The sequence below is a fragment of the Hyla sarda genome, unplaced genomic scaffold (genome assembly GCF_029499605.1).
Source record: "Hyla sarda isolate aHylSar1 unplaced genomic scaffold, aHylSar1.hap1 scaffold_465, whole genome shotgun sequence".
Classification (NCBI taxonomy): Eukaryota; Metazoa; Chordata; class Amphibia; order Anura; family Hylidae; genus Hyla; species Hyla sarda.
In genome coordinates, this window is record NW_026610478.1 from 42,624 (window position 1) to 57,355 (window position 14,732).

Below are 14,732 nucleotides of genomic sequence, written 5' to 3' on the forward strand. Positions count from 1 at the left end.
ATGGGTAAATCCCTTAAAAACAGTCCTCCTATATTTAAAACACTGCTTTTATTAAAATTTACCTTAAAACCGGAGGCACAACAAAAAAATTCAACTTGCTTTAGGGCTTTTTGAAGCGATGGGGTGTCCCTTCCGAGCACTGCCACATCGTCCATGTACCCCACTACTTTAGCCTCTAGTCCCCCTCCTCCCGGCAGGGGGACCCCTCTTATTTGCTTATCTCTCCTCAAGGTGCATAGTAGAGGCTCAAGCGCACATATGAAAAGTAGTGGGGACAAAGGACACCCCTGCTTCACTCCGGAATTTAAAATCACATCCTGTGTCTTAAAACCGTTAACTAAAATCTTGCTTGTGCAGTTTTTATAAAAGGCCTTAAGAGACAATAAAAAGCCTTCAGGTATACCCATTTTCTCTAAAACCTTAAAAAGATAAAAATGTGACACTCTGTCAAAAGCCTTCTCGAAGTCTAAGGATAAAATGGCTAGTTTTCCGTTTCTAGACTTTGTGTCACTAATCACATCTTTTAAAAGGTTAAGATTTTCCCATATGCTCCTCCCAGGCACCCCACAGACCTGATTTGAATGGATTATTTTCTCTATTACACTTTTTAATCTATTTGCGCACAGTTTTGCCATCACTTTGTAGTCACAGTTGAGGAGGGTGATTGGTCTCCAGTTCTTTAGATCTGACCGGTCTCCCTTTTTGAACAGCAGGGAGACATCACCCTTCCTCCATGAACCTGGGAGGGCTTTTGTTTTAAATACTTCTGTAAAAAGGGAAAAAAGGTCATCTTTTAAAACACCATAAAAAATGACATAAAACTCAATGGGTATACCGTCAGGACCAGGCACCTTACCGGATTTAAAACTCCTGATCGTCTCTAAAACCTCCTGTTCCGAGATCTCCCTCTGTAAAAGAGACTGGGACACAGGGTCTAAAACATTGGTAATCTCCTTCAATGAGTCATTCATAAAATCAATATCAATATTTTTTGTATTAAAAAGATCCGCATAAAATGAATGTACCCTTTTTAAAATACCCTGTACATCTTTTTCTCCTTGTATATTATCAATTAAAACCTTTTTATCCGTTACTTTCTTAAAAAAGTACCTGGAGCAGGTCTCGTTCTCTTCAAGGTGCTTTATTTTGGATCTGAAAATTATCTCTTTTCCCTTCTGCTCCAGGCACTGTTTTATTTCTTTTTTTAAGTCAGTAATTTCTCTATAAACCTCTATACCATTGTCTCTGAATTTGTACAGGGTTTGCAGACGGGTATTTAGAAGGGAGTAAAACTCACGCTTCTCTTTAGCTCTAGAGATCCCTACTCTAATAAAAAACTCTTTTATTTTTATTTTCATTTTCTCCCACCATATACTGATGGGAGTGTTAGGATCTCTTACCCGTCTGCAGTCCTTGTAGAAGTTGATAAAATCGGATAAAACCTGCGGATCTTCTAAAAGGGATACATTCATCTTCCAGGCATTCCTCCCAGTCTTTTTTCTAAAATCACTCTTCACCTTAAAAGATAAAAGTTTGTGATCAGAAAAAACATTGGTTAAAACATCACACTTAAAAGGCAGTACTTGATAAGAACAGAAGATAAAATCGATCCTGGAGCTGCAGTTTGCGTTGCTCCAGGTCACACCGTCTCTTTCTGGTAAAATACTATTGCATTTCTTAAAAACATCAGTAAGTCTAAAATCAATAATCATATTTTTTAACATAGAAGATGTTTTATCATAGTTTCTACTTACTGAATTGGTAAAACGGTGCTCCCCCCTTAAAATACAATTAAAATCACCTGCTAAAATAAGAGGTTCAGAATCATTGATAAAAAGGGGTAAAATCTCTAACATCCGTGCTCTATCATTTTTATTGGGTGAACCATAAAAATTTAAAAACTGCCATTTAATACCATCAATAAAAGCTTTAACCAATAAAATTCTGCCTGGTAAAATCTCATGAATAAAATCAATAAAAGCATTTCCTTTAAAAAGTATGGCGACCCCTGCTGATCTGGATTCGTTAGATCCAGACCAGACTGATGGACCGTGTACCCAATCTTTTTTATACTTTTCATAATTTAAACTATGCGGGATGCCGCACTCCTGCAGGAAAACCACAGAAGCAGCAAAAATAGACAAGTAGTTAAAAAGGGCAACCCGTTTCGCTCGTGAACTTATACTTCTTACATTCATAGACAATCCGGACAACTCAGCCATTGGAGATGTAAAAAAAAGGGAGGCTCAGATAACAAACTAAAAACCAGATTGCGCACTGGAGCTCTCGTTACCCCCCACCTCTGACTCTACCGTACACATAGAGGAAGCCGGAGAGGAACCACCCTCGCTCGAGCAGCCCCCCTCTTCCAAGACCACAGGTGTATAGACGGAGTACATTGGTAAGAACAGCTTCTGGGCTCCATTCTCTTTTTCGGCGTCCACCTCTTGCCCCTCCATAGGGGTCGGGTGCGTACTTAGGTCCGTTTCCGGGACCTCGGAGATGGTCACCCCTGAAACCTCCTCCTGGCTGGGAGGAGGAGGGGTATCCACCGCTGGGACCTGTGGAGGAGCTTCACTTGGAGCCCCCGTCACGACAGGAACTTCCATCTGCTCCTCCTGGACCACCTCCGAGTCCGGACGCCCTTTGGAGCCCCTTCGTCTTTTCACCTTTGCTACTCCGTCCGGGTTTTCACACTCAGGGGGACCCCGAGCAGGAGGACCTTCCGGGGTGGAATCGGGCACCTCTCGCTCTTCCACCTTCTCTGAGGTATCTGCCCGATCCCCTCTCGCATTTCTCTTCCCCGGCCTCCTCTCATTTGGGGTCCCCCTTTCCACCTGTGCCTCTTTCTCCTGGGGTTCTTTTGGGGGGGCCGTGGTCTCCATCTCACAGCTTACCTCTTCTTGTGGGGGGTGCTCCTCCTCTCTGGCTTTTCCCCAGGCTGGTCTCCGGACGTCTCTCTTGGGTTGCCCTTGCTGTTCTGTGGTTTTTTTTGGTCTGTGGGGACAGAAAGCATACACGTGACCAAAGTGACGGCAAAAATTACATCTCAAACCCTTATCACATTTTTCTGTTTCATGTTGCATGCTTCCACATTTCTTACAGGAACTTTCACAATTTTCCTTTATGTGCCCATAACGTTGGCACCTTCTGCAGAAGTTTGGCATTCCCGCAAAAAAGAGGTCGCCACACACATTGTTTAATTTAAAACGAGCAGGCGGTAATAGTATCCCCCCTGGGAGGGTGGGGTCTTTGTTGCACGTGACTTGATATCGCCATTTTGAGGTCCAGACACCACAGTCGTTCATGATTTTTCCTCTGAACTCCACCTTTTTAAAGTAGGCTGCCAGGAACCCATCGATCTCTCTCTGATTTACAAAAGGGGAGTACATCTTCACGACAATCAACTTGGTTTCATCTAGGACGTGCTCGACAATTTGGATACCCTTAAGCCTCGGATCATCTTGCTTTGGAATTTTCATTACTGCATCTAAGAATACGCCTTCCCCTATGAAAGTGCAGTCGTAGATCCTCCGCTTAGGGTAATCCTGGATGGCCAAAATCTCTCGCTTACGAACATTAAGAATCTTGTCGAGCACGTCCTCTATCACGAACCTCATGCCACGTGCATCCGCCGCATCACCTGTGAGAATGACCCGCACAGTGTGTTTAATCCGGGCATAAGCCGGTACCGAACCAGGATCTAGATCTTCATCCATGGTTCATTCGTGTTTTGGTCTGGTTCTCTCCGCTCCAACCAACCAGCCAATTCGCTCAAACCTCTCTCCACCCGAAGGCTTTGAGAGGCGATCGCAACCCGTTACCCTGGGACTAAGCCCTCTCCCCAATAGCAACAAGTGGGTGAAGCCCAGGCAATAAACCTGGGCGATCCCACAAGGCCGAGGAGAGGGGTACCCGAGTACCTTCTGACCAGATCTCCTGTATTACTACACTTGATCTTAGCCAAAAGGCCGAGAAGCGATAACCGTGAAAGGGGCGGGCCCAACAAGGTCCCCTTCATGGGCACTATCACTGCTTGCTGTCAGGGAGGCTGCCAGACAATTTTCCATGCACACTCTGGGCTGGGGGGCAGTCAACCACCAGTACACACAGCAGAACCTAAACCCATACCATTATTGCTAAGCAGCAAGACAGGGGCCCATTGCACTCCCACGGGGCCTTTTTAAATGCAATCCATAACCCGGATTTGCCAGGAACCCTTCTTACTCCTCCTACTTGCATGTGACACTGGGCTTAGGATCTGCATAGGAAACACACACACAAGCACACACCTACCTTTGTTGCCTGCAGATGCCTCCTTGGCTGTCCCCAAACGGTATCAAACCAACACCCACGGGAAGCTGTAAGCATAGAGGACATGCCTGCACCCCATTGGACTTACCTGTGTGGGTTAAATCCGGGTTATTTGACAACCTATGGCGGTGATGGTTCTGCTCAGGCAGAGCAGTGCTGATGCTCCTCATAAAGCTGTCGCTGCTGTGAAGGTTCTAGGTGACATCACAAATCCCTATGGTTACATACACAACAAAGCTGGGTTGTTGTTGTTTACACTCTGCAAGGCCTGTGGAAGTGAGTGACATCATAGCACTGTAGTTCTGAGGGTTCAAGATGGATGCAACAATCTCCTGTTGCTTCTATGAAGGCCGTAATAGACGACATCACCAAACAGCTCCATAGTCACATACACAGCAAAGGAGAGATGTTGTTTACACCTAGTGATGTCAGTGGTATTGAGTGACATCACAGCACAGTGCTAAGGCTCCTGGGCCTGGACACAGCAGCGGCTGCAATATCTCAACGGAGAATACGTTTATATCTATGTGTGTGTGTGCGCATATATATATATATATATATATATATATATATATATATATATATATTTCTCCGCCGAAATCACTTTTAAACCCATTTCCACCTTTTTTTCCCTTCTCTTCCTCTTACTTTTTTTTCACGTTTTTTTACGTTTTTCTCCTTTTCGCCTCTTTTCTGGGCGTATTATTCTTCTTTTTCTTCTTTTTTTTTCGTCTAATGCATACCCCATCAGTGCAGCAATGCTTATTCAATACCGCCAGCAGATGGAGACACTGGGGGATAATTTTCTAAGGATTTATACTGATTTTTCCTGTCTGAATTTGTCGCACAGAAAGTTGCAGGCCAAATATGTGTGACATTTCTGCGACTTTAGCTTCTAGAGCATTTTTACAACATTATACATAGGTGCTGAATACATAAAAAGCGACTGTTCAGCGACAGACAAGTCGCATCGGCTGAAAGTAGGCCAGAATGTCAGTCCATGTTGGAGCAGGTTTAGATACAGTCTAAAGCATAGATCTCAAAGTCTGTGCACAGAATTTAGCAAGGGCCTCGCACCTTCTGATGCATCAGGTAGGTGCACAATAGCATAGCCTAACCCTCTGTACTTTGGTCTATATTGATGCGGGACATAGACAGCCAGCTGATGACCAATCCATTAGTGCAATGGATGGCTGGAAGCATTTGTCTTTGCCTTTGCAATACCACAGAAGCAATGCATGGTCAATGTACAGCAATGACACACCTGTGTGAACAGCCAGGAGACCCCCCCCCCCATGTTATGTTACATAGTTACATAGTTAGTACGGTCGAAAAAAGACATATGTCCATCAAGTTCAACCAGGGAATTAAGGGGTAGGGGTGTGGCGCGATATTGGGGAAGGGATGAGATTTTATATTTCTTCATAAGCATTAATCTTATTTTGTCAATTAGGAACATTCAGCACCCACCCGCTATCAAGGCAGCTGCCTATCATGTCATGCCCTACCTGCACAGGTGTGCTGGCTACTCAAATGATCCAATTAAGGAGGCCATTTAGTCAGCAGCAGCAGAAGTCCTGTGCCTGGACGCTCCAACAGGGGCCAGACACAAGCAGAAGCAGAAGCAGCAGAAGCAGCAGCAGCACCACCTTTTGTTTTTTGGCTGCAGCAGCAGCAAGGCCCACAGGGCTGGCTAGCTGGCTAGCCAGCAAGCAGGTAGCAATGAAAGTAGGAATCTTTCTTTTTAACCCTGTAAGGGGGTGGTGCACTGTACCCGAAGATACTGCCATATCGGGTCAATGCATAGGGCGACGGAAGCAAGCTTCGAAATCGGCCCCCGTTCTCAAAAATCCATTTAATATATGGTCCCCAGATAGGGGACGTATCAGATATTAAACTGATAAGAACAGATACTACACTTGATCTTAGCCAAAAGGCCGAGAAGCGATAACCGTGAAAGGGGCGGGCCCAACAAGGTCCCCTTCATGGGCACTATCACTGCTTGCTGTCAGGGAGGCTGCCAGACAATTTTCCATGCACACTCTGGGCTGGGGGGCAGTCAACCACCAGTACACACAGCAGAACCTAAACCCATACCATTATTGCTAAGCAGCAAGACAGGGGCCCATTGCACTCCCACGGGGCCTTTTTAAATGCAATCCATAACCCGGATTTGCCAGGAACCCTTCTTACTCCTCCTACTTGCATGTGACACTGGGCTTAGGATCTGCATAGGAAACACACACACAAGCACACACCTACCTTTGTTGCCTGCAGATGCCTCCTTGGCTGTCCCCAAACGGTATCAAACCAACACCCACGGGAAGCTGTAAGCATAGAGGACATGCCTGCACCCCATTGGACTTACCTGTGTGGGTTAAATCCGGGTTATTTGACAACCTATGGCGGTGATGGTTCTGCTCAGGCAGAGCAGTGCTGATGCTCCTCATAAAGCTGTCGCTGCTGTGAAGGTTCTAGGTGACATCACAAATCCCTATGGTTACATACACAACAAAGCTGGGTTGTTGTTGTTTACACTCTGCAAGGCCTGTGGAAGTGAGTGACATCATAGCACTGTAGTTCTGAGGGTTCAAGATGGATGCAACAATCTCCTGTTGCTTCTATGAAGGCCGTAATAGACGACATCACCAAACAGCTCCATAGTCACATACACAGCAAAGGAGAGATGTTGTTTACACCTAGTGATGTCAGTGGTATTGAGTGACATCACAGCACAGTGCTAAGGCTCCTGGGCCTGGACACAGCAGCGGCTGCAATATCTCAACGGAGAATACGTTTATATCTATGTGTGTGTGTGCGCATATATATATATATATATATATATATATATATATATATATATATTTCTCCGCCGAAATCACTTTTAAACCCATTTCCACCTTTTTTTCCCTTCTCTTCCTCTTACTTTTTTTTCACGTTTTTTTACGTTTTTCTCCTTTTCGCCTCTTTTCTGGGCGTATTATTCTTCTTTTTCTTCTTTTTTTTCGTCTAATGCATACCCCATCAGTGCAGCAATGCTTATTCAATACCGCCAGCAGATGGAGACACTGGGGGATAATTTTCTAAGGATTTATACTGATTTTTCCTGTCTGAATTTGTCGCACAGAAAGTTGCAGGCCAAATATGTGTGACATTTCTGCGACTTTAGCTTCTAGAGCATTTTTACAACATTATACATAGGTGCTGAATACATAAAAAGCGACTGTTCAGCGACAGACAAGTCGCATCGGCTGAAAGTAGGCCAGAATGTCAGTCCATGTTGGAGCAGGTTTAGATACAGTCTAAAGCATAGATCTCAAAGTCTGTGCACAGAATTTAGCAAGGGCCTCGCACCTTCTGATGCATCAGGTAGGTGCACAATAGCATAGCCTAACCCTCTGTACTTTGGTCTATATTGATGCGGGACATAGACAGCCAGCTGATGACCAATCCATTAGTGCAATGGATGGCTGGAAGCATTTGTCTTTGCCTTTGCAATACCACAGAAGCAATGCATGGTCAATGTACAGCAATGACACACCTGTGTGAACAGCCAGGAGACCCCCCCCCCCATGTTATGTTACATAGTTACATAGTTAGTACGGTCGAAAAAAGACATATGTCCATCAAGTTCAACCAGGGAATTAAGGGGTAGGGGTGTGGCGCGATATTGGGGAAGGGATGAGATTTTATATTTCTTCATAAGCATTAATCTTATTTTGTCAATTAGGAACATTCAGCACCCACCCGCTATCAAGGCAGCTGCCTATCATGTCATGCCCTACCTGCACAGGTGTGCTGGCTACTCAAATGATCCAATTAAGGAGGCCATTTAGTCAGCAGCAGCAGAAGTCCTGTGCCTGGACGCTCCAACAGGGGCCAGACACAAGCAGAAGCAGAAGCAGCAGAAGCAGCAGCAGCACCACCTTTTGTTTTTTGGCTGCAGCAGCAGCAAGGCCCACAGGGCTGGCTAGCTGGCTAGCCAGCAAGCAGGTAGCAATGAAAGTAGGAATCTTTCTTTTTAACCCTGTAAGGGGGTGGTGCACTGTACCCGAAGATACTGCCATATCGGGTCAATGCATAGGGCGACGGAAGCAAGCTTCGAAATCGGCCCCCGTTCTCAAAAATCCATTTAATATATGGTCCCCAGATAGGGGACGTATCAGATATTAAACTGATAAGAACAGATACTACACTTGATCTTAGCCAAAAGGCCGAGAAGCGATAACCGTGAAAGGGGCGGGCCCAACAAGGTCCCCTTCATGGGCACTATCACTGCTTGCTGTCAGGGAGGCTGCCAGACAATTTTCCATGCACACTCTGGGCTGGGGGGCAGTCAACCACCAGTACACACAGCAGAACCTAAACCCATACCATTATTGCTAAGCAGCAAGACAGGGGCCCATTGCACTCCCACGGGGCCTTTTTAAATGCAATCCATAACCCGGATTTGCCAGGAACCCTTCTTACTCCTCCTACTTGCATGTGACACTGGGCTTAGGATCTGCATAGGAAACACACACACAAGCACACACCTACCTTTGTTGCCTGCAGATGCCTCCTTGGCTGTCCCCAAACGGTATCAAACCAACACCCACGGGAAGCTGTAAGCATAGAGGACATGCCTGCACCCCATTGGACTTACCTGTGTGGGTTAAATCCGGGTTATTTGACAACCTATGGCGGTGATGGTTCTGCTCAGGCAGAGCAGTGCTGATGCTCCTCATAAAGCTGTCGCTGCTGTGAAGGTTCTAGGTGACATCACAAATCCCTATGGTTACATACACAACAAAGCTGGGTTGTTGTTGTTTACACTCTGCAAGGCCTGTGGAAGTGAGTGACATCATAGCACTGTAGTTCTGAGGGTTCAAGATGGATGCAACAATCTCCTGTTGCTTCTATGAAGGCCGTAATAGACGACATCACCAAACAGCTCCATAGTCACATACACAGCAAAGGAGAGATGTTGTTTACACCTAGTGATGTCAGTGGTATTGAGTGACATCACAGCACAGTGCTAAGGCTCCTGGGCCTGGACACAGCAGCGGCTGCAATATCTCAACGGAGAATACGTTTATATCTATGTGTGTGTGTGCGCATATATATATATATATATATATATATATATATATATATATATTTCTCCGCCGAAATCACTTTTAAACCCATTTCCACCTTTTTTTCCCTTCTCTTCCTCTTACTTTTTTTTCACGTTTTTTTACGTTTTTCTCCTTTTCGCCTCTTTTCTGGGCGTATTATTCTTCTTTTTCTTCTTTTTTTTCGTCTAATGCATACCCCATCAGTGCAGCAATGCTTATTCAATACCGCCAGCAGATGGAGACACTGGGGGATAATTTTCTAAGGATTTATACTGATTTTTCCTGTCTGAATTTGTCGCACAGAAAGTTGCAGGCCAAATATGTGTGACATTTCTGCGACTTTAGCTTCTAGAGCATTTTTACAACATTATACATAGGTGCTGAATACATAAAAAGCGACTGTTCAGCGACAGACAAGTCGCATCGGCTGAAAGTAGGCCAGAATGTCAGTCCATGTTGGAGCAGGTTTAGATACAGTCTAAAGCATAGATCTCAAAGTCTGTGCACAGAATTTAGCAAGGGCCTCGCACCTTCTGATGCATCAGGTAGGTGCACAATAGCATAGCCTAACCCTCTGTACTTTGGTCTATATTGATGCGGGACATAGACAGCCAGCTGATGACCAATCCATTAGTGCAATGGATGGCTGGAAGCATTTGTCTTTGCCTTTGCAATACCACAGAAGCAATGCATGGTCAATGTACAGCAATGACACACCTGTGTGAACAGCCAGGAGACCCCCCCCCCCATGTTATGTTACATAGTTACATAGTTAGTACGGTCGAAAAAAGACATATGTCCATCAAGTTCAACCAGGGAATTAAGGGGTAGGGGTGTGGCGCGATATTGGGGAAGGGATGAGATTTTATATTTCTTCATAAGCATTAATCTTATTTTGTCAATTAGGAACATTCAGCACCCACCCGCTATCAAGGCAGCTGCCTATCATGTCATGCCCTACCTGCACAGGTGTGCTGGCTACTCAAATGATCCAATTAAGGAGGCCATTTAGTCAGCAGCAGCAGAAGTCCTGTGCCTGGACGCTCCAACAGGGGCCAGACACAAGCAGAAGCAGAAGCAGCAGAAGCAGCAGCAGCACCACCTTTTGTTTTTTGGCTGCAGCAGCAGCAAGGCCCACAGGGCTGGCTAGCTGGCTAGCCAGCAAGCAGGTAGCAATGAAAGTAGGAATCTTTCTTTTTAACCCTGTAAGGGGGTGGTGCACTGTACCCGAAGATACTGCCATATCGGGTCAATGCATAGGGCGACGGAAGCAAGCTTCGAAATCGGCCCCCGTTCTCAAAAATCCATTTAATATATGGTCCCCAGATAGGGGACGTATCAGATATTAAACTGATAAGAACAGATACTACACTTGATCTTAGCCAAAAGGCCGAGAAGCGATAACCGTGAAAGGGGCGGGCCCAACAAGGTCCCCTTCATGGGCACTATCACTGCTTGCTGTCAGGGAGGCTGCCAGACAATTTTCCATGCACACTCTGGGCTGGGGGGCAGTCAACCACCAGTACACACAGCAGAACCTAAACCCATACCATTATTGCTAAGCAGCAAGACAGGGGCCCATTGCACTCCCACGGGGCCTTTTTAAATGCAATCCATAACCCGGATTTGCCAGGAACCCTTCTTACTCCTCCTACTTGCATGTGACACTGGGCTTAGGATCTGCATAGGAAACACACACACAAGCACACACCTACCTTTGTTGCCTGCAGATGCCTCCTTGGCTGTCCCCAAACGGTATCAAACCAACACCCACGGGAAGCTGTAAGCATAGAGGACATGCCTGCACCCCATTGGACTTACCTGTGTGGGTTAAATCCGGGTTATTTGACAACCTATGGCGGTGATGGTTCTGCTCAGGCAGAGCAGTGCCGATGCTCCTCATAAAGCTGTCGCTGCTGTGAAGGTTCTAGGTGACATCACAAATCCCTTTGGTTACATACACAACAAAGCTGGGTTGTTGTTGTTTACACTCTGCAAGGCCTGTGGAAGTGAGTGACATCATAGCACTGTAGTTCTGAGGGTTCAAGATGGATGCAACAATCTCCTGTTGCTTCTATGAAGGCCGTAATAGACGACATCACCAAACAGCTCCATAGTCACATACACAGCAAAGGAGAGATGTTGTTTACACCTAGTGATGTCAGTGGTATTGAGTGACATCACAGCACAGTGCTAAGGCTCCTGGGCCTGGACACAGCAGCGGCTGCAATATCTCAACGGAGAATACGTTTATATCTATGTGTGTGTGTGCGCATATATATATATATATATATATATATATATATATATATTTCTCCGCCGAAATCACTTTTAAACCCATTTCCACCTTTTTTTCCCTTCTCTTCCTCTTACTTTTTTTTCACGTTTTTTTACGTTTTTCTCCTTTTCGCCTCTTTTCTGGGCGTATTATTCTTCTTTTTCTTCTTTTTTTTCGTCTAATGCATACCCCATCAGTGCAGCAATGCTTATTCAATACCGCCAGCAGATGGAGACACTGGGGGATAATTTTCTAAGGATTTATACTGATTTTTCCTGTCTGAATTTGTCGCACAGAAAGTTGCAGGCCAAATATGTGTGACATTTCTGCGACTTTAGCTTCTAGAGCATTTTTACAACATTATACATAGGTGCTGAATACATAAAAAGCGACTGTTCAGCGACAGACAAGTCGCATCGGCTGAAAGTAGGCCAGAATGTCAGTCCATGTTGGAGCAGGTTTAGATACAGTCTAAAGCATAGATCTCAAAGTCTGTGCACAGAATTTAGCAAGGGCCTCGCACCTTCTGATGCATCAGGTAGGTGCACAATAGCATAGCCTAACCCTCTGTACTTTGGTCTATATTGATGCGGGACATAGACAGCCAGCTGATGACCAATCCATTAGTGCAATGGATGGCTGGAAGCATTTGTCTTTGCCTTTGCAATACCACAGAAGCAATGCATGGTCAATGTACAGCAATGACACACCTGTGTGAACAGCCAGGAGACCCCCCCCCCCATGTTATGTTACATAGTTACATAGTTAGTACGGTCGAAAAAAGACATATGTCCATCAAGTTCAACCAGGGAATTAAGGGGTAGGGGTGTGGCGCGATATTGGGGAAGGGATGAGATTTTATATTTCTTCATAAGCATTAATCTTATTTTGTCAATTAGGAACATTCAGCACCCACCCGCTATCAAGGCAGCTGCCTATCATGTCATGCCCTACCTGCACAGGTGTGCTGGCTACTCAAATGATCCAATTAAGGAGGCCATTTAGTCAGCAGCAGCAGAAGTCCTGTGCCTGGACGCTCCAACAGGGGCCAGACACAAGCAGAAGCAGAAGCAGCAGAAGCAGCACCACCTTTTGTTTTTTGGCTGCAGCAGCAGCAAGGCCCACAGGGCTGGCTAGCTGGCTAGCCAGCAAGCAGGTAGCAATGAAAGTAGGAATCTTTCTTTTTAACCCTGTAAGGGGGTGGTGCACTGTACCCGAAGATACTGCCATATCGGGTCAATGCATAGGGCGACGGAAGCAAGCTTCGAAATCGGCCCCCGTTCTCAAAAATCCATTTAATATATGGTCCCCAGATAGGGGACGTATCAGATATTAAACTGATAAGAACAGATACTACACTTGATCTTAGCCAAAAGGCCGAGAAGCGATAACCGTGAAAGGGGCGGGCCCAACAAGGTCCCCTTCATGGGCACTATCACTGCTTGCTGTCAGGGAGGCTGCCAGACAATTTTCCATGCACACTCTGGGCTGGGGGGCAGTCAACCACCAGTACACACAGCAGAACCTAAACCCATACCATTATTGCTAAGCAGCAAGACAGGGGCCCATTGCACTCCCACGGGGCCTTTTTAAATGCAATCCATAACCCGGATTTGCCAGGAACCCTTCTTACTCCTCCTACTTGCATGTGACACTGGGCTTAGGATCTGCATAGGAAACACACACACAAGCACACACCTACCTTTGTTGCCTGCAGATGCCTCCTTGGCTGTCCCCAAACGGTATCAAACCAACACCCACGGGAAGCTGTAAGCATAGAGGACATGCCTGCACCCCATTGGACTTACCTGTGTGGGTTAAATCCGGGTTATTTGACAACCTATGGCGGTGATGGTTCTGCTCAGGCAGAGCAGTGCTGATGCTCCTCATAAAGCTGTCGCTGCTGTGAAGGTTCTAGGTGACATCACAAATCCCTATGGTTACATACACAACAAAGCTGGGTTGTTGTTGTTTACACTCTGCAAGGCCTGTGGAAGTGAGTGACATCATAGCACTGTAGTTCTGAGGGTTCAAGATGGATGCAACAATCTCCTGTTGCTTCTATGAAGGCCGTAATAGACGACATCACCAAACAGCTCCATAGTCACATACACAGCAAAGGAGAGATGTTGTTTACACCTAGTGATGTCAGTGGTATTGAGTGACATCACAGCACAGTGCTAAGGCTCCTGGGCCTGGACACAGCAGCGGCTGCAATATCTCAACGGAGAATACGTTTATATCTATGTGTGTGTGTGCGCATATATATATATATATATATATATATATATATATATATATATATATTTCTCCGCCGAAATCACTTTTAAACCCATTTCCACCTTTTTTTCCCTTCTCTTCCTCTTACTTTTTTTTCACGTTTTTTTACGTTTTTCTCCTTTTCGCCTCTTTTCTGGGCGTATTATTCTTCTTTTTCTTCTTTTTTTTCGTCTAATGCATACCCCATCAGTGCAGCAATGCTTATTCAATACCGCCAGCAGATGGAGACACTGGGGGATAATTTTCTAAGGATTTATACTGATTTTTCCTGTCTGAATTTGTCGCACAGAAAGTTGCAGGCCAAATATGTGTGACATTTCTGCGACTTTAGCTTCTAGAGCATTTTTACAACATTATACATAGGTGCTGAATACATAAAAAGCGACTGTTCAGCGACAGACAAGTCGCATCGGCTGAAAGTAGGCCAGAATGTCAGTCCATGTTGGAGCAGGTTTAGATACAGTCTAAAGCATAGATCTCAAAGTCTGTGCACAGAATTTAGCAAGGGCCTCGCACCTTCTGATGCATCAGGTAGGTGCACAATAGCATAGCCTAACCCTCTGTACTTTGGTCTATATTGATGCGGGACATAGACAGCCAGCTGATGACCAATCCATTAGTGCAATGGATGGCTGGAAGCATTTGTCTTTGCCTTTGCAATACCACAGAAGCAATGCATGGTCAATGTACAGCAATGACACACCTGTGTGAACAGCCAGGAGACCCCCCCCCCCATGTTATGTTACATAGTTACATAGTTA

The 14,732-nt window shown here is 45.4% G+C and overlaps 4 non-coding genes and 1 pseudogene across 4 annotated transcripts; all 5 read right to left on the reverse strand.

Moving 5' to 3' along the window:
- Positions 1-3,850: 3,850 nt before the first annotated feature.
- On the reverse strand, positions 3,851-3,983 carry LOC130336005 (U2 spliceosomal RNA; annotated as a pseudogene).
- A 2,089-nt stretch (positions 3,984-6,072) lies between these two features.
- On the reverse strand, positions 6,073-6,263 carry LOC130336013 (U2 spliceosomal RNA). Its single transcript, XR_008877516.1, has one exon. It is a non-coding gene; the product is annotated as a U2 spliceosomal RNA (small nuclear RNA).
- A 2,086-nt stretch (positions 6,264-8,349) lies between these two features.
- On the reverse strand, positions 8,350-8,540 carry LOC130336014 (U2 spliceosomal RNA). Its single transcript, XR_008877517.1, has one exon. It is a non-coding gene; the product is annotated as a U2 spliceosomal RNA (small nuclear RNA).
- A 2,084-nt stretch (positions 8,541-10,624) lies between these two features.
- LOC130336016 (U2 spliceosomal RNA) lies at positions 10,625-10,815 on the reverse strand. Its single transcript, XR_008877518.1, has one exon. It is a non-coding gene; the product is annotated as a U2 spliceosomal RNA (small nuclear RNA).
- A 2,074-nt stretch (positions 10,816-12,889) lies between these two features.
- Positions 12,890-13,080, reverse strand: LOC130336017 (U2 spliceosomal RNA). The gene has a single exon (XR_008877519.1). It is a non-coding gene; the product is annotated as a U2 spliceosomal RNA (small nuclear RNA).
- Between the last annotated feature and the right edge of the window lie 1,652 nt (positions 13,081-14,732).